Source organism: Hetaerina americana, unplaced genomic scaffold (genome assembly GCF_022747635.1).
Source record: "Hetaerina americana unplaced genomic scaffold, ioHetAmer1.1.p SCAF_4, whole genome shotgun sequence".
NCBI lineage: Eukaryota > Metazoa > Arthropoda > Insecta > Odonata > Calopterygidae > Hetaerina > Hetaerina americana.
Genome location: NW_027286985.1, coordinates 82263566 through 82276005, shown reverse-complemented (window position 1 = coordinate 82276005; position 12440 = coordinate 82263566).

Sequence of the window (12440 nt, the reverse complement as noted above, 5' to 3'; positions counted from 1 at the left end):
TATGATTGGGGGATGGATGCCTCAGGTTTAGAATAAACCGGTTACCGTAAATTTCCCCGTTTGAAGAGAGTCCGTACAAGATTTTTATCATTGGCCGGAATTTTATTTGCAATGAAAAGGCTTCATGTAGGTATGTATACATGGGGGTATACAACTATTTGCGTATGCACTCGGAGAAAAGCGCTCGATTGCGGCAATATACGAAAAAATAAAATACAATTTCGAGCATAGAGAATAGGGCACTGACGCAAAGGTTACATTTTAGAGGTCAAATAGCCCTCAGTCGCCTAAAGGGGGGTGAACAGCCCGAAAATCCGAAATTTAAGTTTGCTTCGTTTTTACTCTTCTGCGCGTTCCTGGGGCAGTTTTTACGAGTATATATTTGTCCTACATTAATATCGAAAGATCTGTTAACGTAATCATCCAACGCCTTTTACGGGATCACCTTGACGAATGATTTTTACACTTTGAAACTGTTGTATTTTAATGTACTCACCTATGCCCCTAATGGCTGCACCGTTGTCTGATTTTCCATTTCTTGTGGGTCAGGGTTATATGCTTGATTTCCACAATAATGATATTTATTTAACGTTTTCATGTAGGTAAGATAATAAAAAAATATAAGATCAAATTTAGGAATCCCCAAAAAATAGTTCTAGTATAGGAGTTTCCATTACTTACAAGAGTGGAAGAGTGGCAGTTTATTCGGTAGTGTTTTCATATAAAAATAAATAAAAATTGTCGTTTTCTTGCGTAAAAATATTTACTTGCAAATTTTTTATGTGAAATCATAAAAAGAAACGCTCTCGCAAGTTACAAATAAATTTGCCAATTGGATTGTTGGTTGAATTGATGCAGTGAAGTTGAAGCAATGGTCTCAGCGGGTCATTTCAGCATCCTTCAACAACATCCACGAAAGTAGCCAGGCTCTCAAGTTCGTAAGACGTTTGACCTACTTCTCAGAGGTTATGTCATGTAGTGATTGAGTATACATTTTAGTTACAATATAAAAATAAATATTTTTAATTCTTTGACGGCAGATTTTGGACCTATAATTCTATCGCAAGATTAATAGTTTTGCGATGACTTTCAATAAAACATTCCTTTTTCCGGAGGCTCCATTCCATATTTTTGTAGTCATTGTACGACCTTTTTTGTGCTTTCGCCACAGGCAGTCTCGCACCGGGCGGCCTTGATTTTGATTCAATTCTTTTATGATTTATCCGTGAGACAGATCCAAAGCGCGCACAGCATGTTTGATGAATGCTCTAACTAAAGATAAATAGCATAGACCCTCCCAAATTCCATCGCCTCCTTTTTCCATGGAGCTAACCGTTGAACTAAAACGTTTAGCAGTAAAAGACTTTAGAAATCCTTCCTATTTCGACATTCAAAATTCATTTCCCAGTATTTATATAATTGAAACTCTTTCCATACTTAGAATATGGTTAAAATAAAATGAATGAAGATGAACGCACACGTCTTGTCGGCCCTTGTATGCCCCAAAATTATTTCCCATGCAGCAACTAGTTTTTCATGATACCTTTAGGCACTAATGTGGACAAACCTATTACATTTCCCTAGCTGAATCATTCCTAAATCTTCATTCAAATTTTCCGCGTCCAATTACTTCCGTTCCATTAAAGATACATTCACCATTTTTGACACTTCTACGAACGACATATATTCGACAGAAATAGAATACAGTAATCCGAAATCCTTCTTAGACACTTCAATTAAAAAGAACTCCAAAAATATACGACATTAGTCATCGATAACCCGTATACCTGTATCGTTACCTGTTTGTTAACCGTTGACTATTTCAAGGCGGCAACACGTGTACTACGACTTGTTTGATTTCCCAAGTTGTGTCCAATACACGTACGATGGTTACAACCGAGTGTTTTCTGTTCAAAAATCATTTGGACACCACCCAAAGGGTGAGGTCCAGAGTTATTTTCTGAAGTAGTGCATTTCCATGTCGTATTATTGATTTCTTTAAATCCTGGATTTTTTCCCCTTTTATTATTGAATGCTGTGAAACTCGCTGCAAGATAATTTATCTTTACGAACCCTGGCGAAGAATTTACTGTTGATACCCCCTCGCCCCTTTCTTCGCCCGACAATCCTAACTCTCCTTTACTTCATCCTCTCCTCAATAAACTGGTCTTTTGTGGAGCAATCACCTGGCCACGGTGGCAAATACTTGCGACGGGTGGATGAGAATCCACCCGTCGCGGTACATTTATCAGTCTCTTCACGTTTAGTCCATGCAAATTCACGTTATTGCAGAATGAAAGTGGATATTAGAAATTCATTACGTGCATCTTCGAATTGACTATGACGGCCTAAAGAGGTCACTTTATTGGTTATCATAGAGTACATATAATGGCAAACCTCTTGCAACCGTCTGTCGTAATAATATGGAGCTTGACTTCACATTTGCGATGGGATCGACCGAGGGATTCGATGCAATCAGGCGTGTAATGATGGCTTCCATTTTAATCATCCAACCATTCGTAATTACTAGGGTCGTTCAAATCTTAAGGTCCTCTATTTTTTCCTGTTCAAATACTTTCACCTGAAAGTTAAAACTTCGTTACGTTAAGTTGAAGCGAAAAGTCTGTTACCTTTCAGCATAATCTCCCTGTAGGCGTACACATTGTCCATAACGTCGTTACTATGGTTTGATGGTTGCCAGACACGCTTCTGCATGGGCAGGGGTACTGGAATATTGCTGATGCAAGAGCGGTCCGACTGGAAATTGTGTGAACACAATGTGGAAGTTCCTTTTGCTCACTGGAAAAACAGGCTGGTCAGTGGCTGAAACTTCTTGAATTCGTCGACACATGACTTTTGACCTTATTTGAACTGTCGCACCCACGAACGCATATTTACTCTCACCCATAACACCATCTCACACCTCACGTTTCACTCAATTGACGATGAATTTCGACGTGCGTGGAGAAAGCGGATCATCACGCTTTTCTTGCTGTTTTAAGAATCGAAAATACTTCTCAATCTAGAGGAAGCTATAAAATCCCCATGCGCTGTGCGATGAAGCCATCTTCGGGCGTCATTGTCATTTATGAAGAGTGCCCACGTATTTTGAAGTCACATTTATCTACTCTTAGAAATATTGGGTGACCTCGTAGAAAGGAGGGTGTCAATGTTTCCATTGCTGTACCCTGTGCTTGGTAAGTTTATTCAGCGATGACAGATCAGTCAGTGACGACATGCTTAACTTTTGCCAATTTTCGTCACACTTCCTGGCTTATCTCTTTTGCCTTTTCTCTCTCACTTTCAATCAACCTCAGTGTCGGAAATTTTATCTTTAGGAGTGCATTGAGAACATTTTGACGTTCTTTCGTCGTAGGAAAGTCACAATTTTCTCATGAAAGAATGACCAATCTGTTTTAAATCACTCGAAAACAAATGACAGAGAAGAGTGCAGTTTTGCAAGTTTTTCGTCGTTAGAAAAGGGAGGAGGGAAGTCAACGACGCCATCTTTCACACCCAGGACCACGCCGACGACGTTTTATTGAGGGATGGTTGGTCCTGTGAATAAGCTCCTGTGGCTGGACAAATGTCGTATAGAATGGACTCAACCATTGAGGCACGCAAGAACTCATTTGTGTGCGTATTACATATGCGAACAGCTGCATTCACCTACAACATATAACCCCAATAATATAAGAAACTTGGAATCATGTATGAAAGAGTACGCTCGGGATTTATTTTGAGGTCGAATCATTGAAATAAATTCATGATTAAATCTGTCTGAGATAAAACACTAATAAATATTGTTTGCTCAGAGGCTCATTGTTTGCTGAGAATACTTCTGTTCGACATCGAAATTTCGCTGACCTTCCTGAAAAAAAAATCCTCTTCATTGATTTTTTCCTCGGTTACGATCAAATATTCAACAAGGTAAGTGATGTCCCCCTCTTGAGAAGATCATATCTTTACCTTACTGTATTTTTTTAGGAGCATTGCAGCTGTTAAGTAGGGTCTCTAATTGAAATCAAATAAAAACTGTTCCACAATAATTCGTAAGCAATATTTCTTTTAATTTCAAACAATAATAACTGAAATATTTTAGATGCTATACGTCTAAGAATTATTCGTGGATTATACTATAAATAATTCAGATGTTCAAGCCCAAATTTTGCCTTTTATGACTTTTTTAAGCATAAGAAGATATAAGATTAATTTCTTCGTTATAAAATGTCATCCATGCAAATATAGTGCTTGAATGTCTTCAGAAAAGCCAAGTATTCTTCTTAGTTGCAGCTAATCAGCACAATTTGTAGGCTCTCTTTCTAATGACTTCTTGATCGCTGAAAAATCAAGATAAACGTTTTTCAGTCGGAAATGTGCAAATGGCTTTTGCATCAAATTTACCGGAGTTATTGTCCACCTAGCTCTTAGTGTCGACTCTTATGAAGGTACACAGACATCAAATCAACAGGACAATGTTGCAAGATCTCGATGCCAAAAATATCAGTGTAGAATAGAAATTTTCAAGACAACATGATATTTTAAACCTGTAACAACGATTTGATTATTAAGAAAAGCTAAATTAATATCGAGAATATAGAGTATCCCTTTAAAAATCATCCAAGCTATCCCTGAGCATTGACTTTTTTCTTTTACGGGGTTAAGCAAGTTGAAAAACATTAAAATGTATACATGAAGCAGTACAAATGGAACACTAAAACTGTAAAAGCTTTCCGATAATATCGGAATTCGTGGCTACAGTCACCGAATGAAATTGAGAGAAAGAATGATATTCATGTTTCAAAATTGAATAAACTTTATACGAAAATTAACTATCAATACTATTCTATTTCTATTTAATTTTCCCCATATAACGAAATGTATACTCGATTTTCGTATTCTCAGTTTACATTTCGAGTTTGCTAAATCTGTTCTCCCTCCATCAAAACTTCTCGCCATCCCTACCCTGAATACTACATCCCTCTTACTTCTTCCATTGCTAGTATCCATCTTGCTAGAATCGAAAAATGCTTCAAATTCATTCCCCGTATCTTATTTGAATATTATTATCCCTACTTCCAGTTCAGTCTCTTACCTTTGGTTTACTCTTATTTATCTCGAGGCTATACTTTTTCGCTTACTCCGCCATACTGGCTAATATCTTTTTCGGGCCCTATCTTCTCTCTGTATTACCCTTTTCCCGTTTTTACCCATACCACCTTCAATCTTTTCCTCGAAAACTTTCGTCCTTCTCTCGAAATATGCATTGATATCAGAGGTAATATTGATTAACTTTATTCATTAATTTCAACTTATCTGCTTTTACTACATCTATTCGCCGCCGCCTGCATTCTATATAGAACTTAATTGAATCGTAGTATTTAGGGGAGGCGATCGACAGCTGAGGTCATTTGCGCCATTAGGGATAGACAGCGAAGAAAGGGTGGAGAGAAAGCCTGCTCTTTTCGAAAGGCGCCAAGGAGTCCGAAGCTTAACGTCCCATCCGACGGACGGCGTACTCACTCAAAGTGCCCTCCACAAAGCACCTCAAGTAGGGATCGAGATACCACTGAAATATTCAACACCGCCGGGATTTGAACCCGGGCCTTCTGGGTGGCAAGCCAGTACGATAGCTACCGGATCATCTCGATCCCCTGAATTGAAACCAGGGATTATTGTGAACACAGATGTCTTACTGCTCTTCCTTACACTACCCTCTGTCCCTCCATCCGTCACGGGTATCTGAATTCCTATTCCGTTACTTATTGTAATCGAAATTGATCTTCAATATAATATTATTCCACTTTTAACCTACTTCCTTCTGAAGATTTATGAAGTAATCATGAAGTTGCCATGATAATCACCAAATTTTGTGAGAAAGGAAGGAAAATATGAGATGCATCAACTAAATTATTAACAGTAAAATGTATACCCTCAAGTTAAGCAGAATTTATTTCATAATTTTAATATTTAGGTATATCTGAAAAAGTGAAATAGGATAATTAAGACCCTGTTCAATGTGAAAATTGTAAAATTTCATATTCAACGCAGTCGATACGATTGAGGATCGGTCTAGTGAATCAAACCTGCCGCTTCATACGAACGACTTTTTATTCCGCACAAATGTTTTCTTGCGCTCAAAAATGATTTTAATCCATGCTTGCTAAAAAACGGCTAGCGCTCATGGTCAGGAGAACATTCAGCTTGGAGATCTACACCCCGACGAATGTCCAGGCAAGTACCACGTGACTATTGTTTGCCAAAGTCAGAGGATCGCCACAGTATTTCGCCCTGTGTCTGTACGCACAGTCGAGTTATAAAAGTTTGATAAATATATATTATTATAAAATATTATTTTTTAGATTTATCTAAATTGAAAAATGGCTGGTATTTAAATGTATTGACCATTGGTCATTGACAATGTCTCAAGCTAATCTTATTACTACATACCGCAAAAATTAATTTGAATTTGAGAGCATTCTACTTTTTTCGGTGATAAAAAAATGAATTGTTTTATTTTGTAAGAGTTGAAATTTGAGACCAATGAAATTGATCTTAAAGTCTATTAGCCAACATAGCTACTAAGTAGCTGCAACTACAATTCTTACTATTTAAAAAAAGCGCAATTTCTCGTGATCGGAAAGTAGCGGCATCAGTGGGCTAATACGTAGACATAGCTACCCCGTTGAAGTTCGATTCTTCACCGCGGTCAGGACCTCTAGCGCTGACATCGATAATATGGAAAACATCCTGTAACATGGCGGAATGTTGTATTTTCAAGAGTAATTTGAATTTTACGTTAAGCAGTGCTTTAATCAATTAATGTGGCTAAGAAACAGATTGTTTTGAGCAGATTATCACGTTAGGCGTAGGTAATTATGCATTTGGTTGCCAGTTCGTGCATTAGTGTGTTGTGTTCTAACTACGAAAGAAGTGAATGTCTTGGTTCCAGTAATATGTTTTCGGGCATCTCGGCTAGTGACTGCCTTGTGTTTCCCCGTGACAAGTAGCGAGAAATTTTTACAATAGTAGAAGTATGAGCCCTTATTTTTCATTTGGTGTGAGCTGAGGAGGGAGCGAATTAAGCTTGTGATAACACAAACTGACTGTCCCTCTTGTGCCTTCCCGCACTCGACTTCAATGTCCATCGTAGGAAAACCTGGAGAGAGAAGAAGACTGAAATTAAAATTCAGGTAAGATTACCTCGTAATACTGTAGTTTAATTAATTACAAGTGTGCTGTGGTCAATTTTCGTTCTTCCTTGACTGGCTTCTTGCTGTTGATAACAACTGAAGTTTGAGTAGCAGTGCGAGGGTAATTGGTCGCTGTCACTGGTTTGTTTTTCAGTGTATTAGTTAATGTTCGAAACGTTTGGTATAGTGAGACAACTGAATTGGGCGGATTGAATTTTACCCTGTTTAGTTATTTTCTAAAGGAATTCGACACCTGTAAAACGTGTTGGTGTCTCATAATTTTTTGTCATGTTTTGCTCTTACTATGTCGTGCTGGAATGGTTATTCATGTGAATATATCGAGGTTATGTAAGTTGAAACAGCGGCTCTTAAATTACGATTTCGTCCCATTATGTCTCTGTGCTTCTATCGACCTTTATTTTGTTTCATCATTGGAGAATTAAGAATGTATTATCTGTTATCTGGTGTAGCAATAACTTGTTCTCATATCCGACATCCATAAGACCTTGATCATGATAACAATTATTCGCTGAATGTTGACGACATACTACATAGTACATATACTACTATGGGTACCTACTATCTCTTCCAACGGTCAACTATTGAGCCATAACCTTCACAAATGAAACTTTTTACCCTCATAGCAAGAATAACTTTAATTAGACAATCTCTATAGTGACTTTTGACGAGAGACTCAAATATTGTCTTTGTTACTTCTTACACAAGACCTGCCATTGGTAATTAAGTATAAATTGTGCCCACCCTTGCTGGGTGTTGCAAGGTCCTAGTAAGGCAAATGCTTTTATTTTGAGTCTTTTCTAATCAGGTTCTGTTTACTTGATGTGCAAGTAAATACCAAAGGGGCACCACATCCCCGGAGTTATCAATAATTTTCGATCAACATGAATGAAACAGTTATATAAAGTCCAAATAAACGGAGTAATATTGTAAGTATGAAAAAAGTATGTATAACAATCTTAGTGTTGGTTAATAGTTTCTGAGGTATAAATATCAGCCTGTAAATGGCTGTAGATTTAAAGGTATGTCAGGATAACATGTTACCACAAAGCGCGCAAATAAGTAATATTAATTCCCCATATTACAAGGACAATGATAACCAATGAAGTGAGATATTTCAATGGGGTTTTCACCTATGATTTACCAATTTCACCCAACCTATAAAATTTTTAGCGTTATTTTAACACCGTGGATGCCTTTTCACCCCGCATTTAATAGTGCCTAAAATGTGAAGTATTAGTTTGTTAAGATTAAGTTTGTATGGCCAGAGTTGGTCTGCTAGCAGGGGATTTGACGCTTTTGCGTCGGCGTAGAGTACTGCTTAGTTGAATGACCGTGTTGTTGATGAAGTTACTGGAAGGAGTACGTAGGAATCCGATGTTAAAATTTAAGTATGATTCAAAATTCACATTCATCAATTAAATTTATCTTGATATGTGTTAATAATACAATGTACTTTCCACATCTTAATTCCATTGATATATGTAAGAAAACAGAATTTAGGAACGTTTTGTACCGACTATTGTCTAATAATATTGGTGTGTAAAATTAGTTTTTGTTGCTAATTAATATGAAGTCTCTTTTGAAATATCATTCAGTTGATGTATATGCTTAATTGGATATCACCCATTTAAAGTATGAAACTATTTTTAATGACATTAGAAACTAATGGATGGATAATTACTTCAACCCAATAATATGGCCTAATTGCTAATTTTCCCATATTTGTTTTCTTTATTGACACATAAATCCACGCGTAAATTGACAATATTATTAGGGACTCTATCGTAATTGATATTCAAATTTAATGGAAGATTCTTTGCAAAGAAGGCAAAATTGTATCGTTAGCTCGTTTAAATAGTGTCTTATTTTCGCCCATCTTCCACGTCTAATAACTAAAATTTAATAAAGTTGCAGCATGATTATCTAGTCACTTAAATATTTTAAAGAGTAAAAAAAAGATGAATAAGATTGCTATTCGTTGCTAATTGTCATCACATTAGTTAGAAATGTGGTGGATTGCGAGGTTATAAAAATGTATAAATATGTATATGTATAATATATATATATATATATATATATATATATATATATATATATATATATATGGACATATTTATATGTATATACACACATATATATATATACACACACACACACACACACATATATATATATTTATATATATATATATATAATTATTCCTAAGGTCGGCTTAGTAAGGGATGATAGTTCACCCAGTACTAAGCCTGATGCCGTGTGAAATTCACACAGGGTAGGGGAAATATTTATATGCGAAGGTGGTCTGAAAATTTTCCGACCTAAGAAAGATACAAGACGCTTGTTCTGAAATTTTTGAGGTCAGAAACTTTTCAGACCACCCATGTATACACACACACCCACAAATATTTCTGCATGTGTGTATATATATAGACAAATATACACACGTACACAGACACATTCAAACGCGAAAACCCGCCAAATGGCAAACATACAGTCATTCACATGGATATAGATTAAGGGAAAAGGAATGGGATCATATATAAAATACGAAGACAGGAATGGTGGGGAAGGTGGAATCGAGCAGATTACAAGCGTATAAAAGTTTCCTTGACCACAGAGCTTTTGACTTGCCGGGCCGATGCTCTTAATCATCTGGGCTATGGAGAGATTGTAAATTACATTGAAATTTGCGGGGGTTTATGCAAATAGCTGTCCCGGCCAAGGAAACTTTCGTACGCTTGTGATCAGCTCGATTCCACCTTCACCTCCGTTATTCCTTTGTTCGTCTGTTATATGTGTTCCTATCCCTATTCCTTGTATCTAACCCATTTGAAGTAACAACCGCACACACGCACACATTTTTTTCTAAGGAAGATCTGGCACCCGAAAAATCACATACAGGTAGCTTGGGTGGAGCTGCAGGTGCCCAGTGAGGCTTGCCGGAGGGAATCGAACCCGGGTCCTCCGATCAATAGTCCAACACTCTACCCCTGGAATACCGCGATTTTATATATATATATAGTAGTAGATGTATATATATATATTAGTGTGGGTGCATTGCTCCGCATTTAAAATTCAGAAATTTAAATTGTATGATTGTCACCAATTTACGATGTGAATATATTTCTAGAAAAATTTCTAGAAGTTGTCTCTAGATTTGTTTACATAAAGAAAGGGTGTTTGCTGTGATAACTTGCGGTATTAACACATGCCAAACGCTCTGTATTTATTGACCGAGTTCAGGGTCACTTCTGAATGGAAGTTTGGGCTAAAAATACTTATATTGTTTGTCTCAATCAGATCTCTCATTTGACTTACGTGGGATCGTTTATTTATTTCTCATGGTAGAAATGAAATTTTAAAACTTCTCCTTAGGTCCAACTTCATACAGTCATGAGGATATTCAGATGCATTAGAAGTTAGAAAAGAACTCGTGTTTTCCAGTTTGTCCATATTTTAAAATCGTACCGCGTTTGTTTGTCCCATTAAATCAAACTCACTGACAAACTGACGATAGCCGTCAATTTTAAAGGAACTGAAGGAATAAAATATCCGTTTTCAATTGAAACGGTAAACTCATTCATGGAATCTCGAAATCAGGCTCCATTCTTGGAATGCAATAGGAAAATAGTGACTACGCTTCATAATAACACACAGAACAGCACGCAGAAAGGTCATAACAAGTTTAAAATGGAAACATAAACTAATTTAGCTCGTATTTCTGCTTCGAATGGATGTACCTCACATATTTTAGTGTTTCCCATTCTCGGACTGCAATTAAATTTTGGAATTGTACAAGACTATAAGATGTTCTATTGTTTCTACGGTATCATAAGTTCGTGAAATCGTAGTAATAAAATATCAAGTACTCGATATCCGTTTAACGAAATAAAAAAAAAATTTTATTTTTTTTCAAGACCCATTAAGGCATCTCAATTTTTAATTGATAAAAAAAATGCTTTCATAAGCATTTTTTGCAACGATGAACGTAACTTTCCCGATCCCAGGAGGGTAAGTAAGCCTTTTTGTAAACATTTTAAAGGTAATACTTGATTTAATTTTTCTATGACAATCCGCATGGAAATATTTTTAAATCCTATCATTTTATTTTGTGCTACTTACAACACACTGACAGAAAACTATTTTTATTACAGTTCCATTAGCACTTGTTACGTTCGGTGGTTATCAGTGTTGAGGTAAAACATTCGCGTGCTTTTAGTTAGGTATCGTCATCCTCACGAATTTGAATTGCTTAAGCCCGTCGGAAGTGCCCTCATTTGCCCAAAAGCGTGGCAATAGGTGCACATTATTTTAGTCCAATTGACCGAATTTATATTCACGTAAGGAGTGTGTTGGCTTTGCTCAAAATTTCTCCATGGTGTGGCAAACGACCAGTTAAAATTTATTTAGATTCAATACCTCTGTACTCCACTCGACCCTCCTCCGACCTTAAAACGCTTGGTGGACCTGGGAAGGTAACATTATTTTTTATAATGACAGATAGCAGCCATTGTCCCAGTCCCTGCAACTTCCGGTCCTCCTCCCCTTCTGGAGGTTGATCCTCCTCGAATTTGACTGCCGCAGGAACTAGAACTCCAGCTCTCTCGTTTGGAATGGAAAAAATTTAATTTTTCTTGTGCAGTTGTTTGTAGCTGTATGCACCTGAACGGAAGAAAATGTATTTTCTAAGCGGATCGTTCCAATTATCAAGGAGATCAGTGTACTAAACGTCTTATCGCACCAATGACCCGGTACATATCTCGGCGATAGCGGATTTATGATGGTATCCCGTTTCCCTCTAGTAGTCTTAGAGGGAAGAATTTCAAGGGTGGTCTCCCGTCTTCAAAAAATTAAGTTAATGAGATTCTTAAGAACTCTGATGACTGAATTCAGTATAAAATTAGGAATGTGGGGCAGTTCGCGGGCTTAATTTTTTTATTGAACCATAAACTGGTTTAATACTCTTTCAAAGCAATTTTTTTCGAATTCTATTCACTGTCTAAAATGCAAAGTCGATGCAATATTTATTTTCTAATTTAAATTCCTAGAAATGTAATAGCATAATATACTTGACGAAAATTGGAATAATAGGGGGAATTAATATTTAAATTCCATGAGCAAAAGAAATCCTAACTCAATGGTGGAAATTGACGGTTGCTACTTGAATTAAGGGCCAGAAAAAAATATTAGTTTTCATATTCGTTTTTATTGATCAAAAGCGTTTTT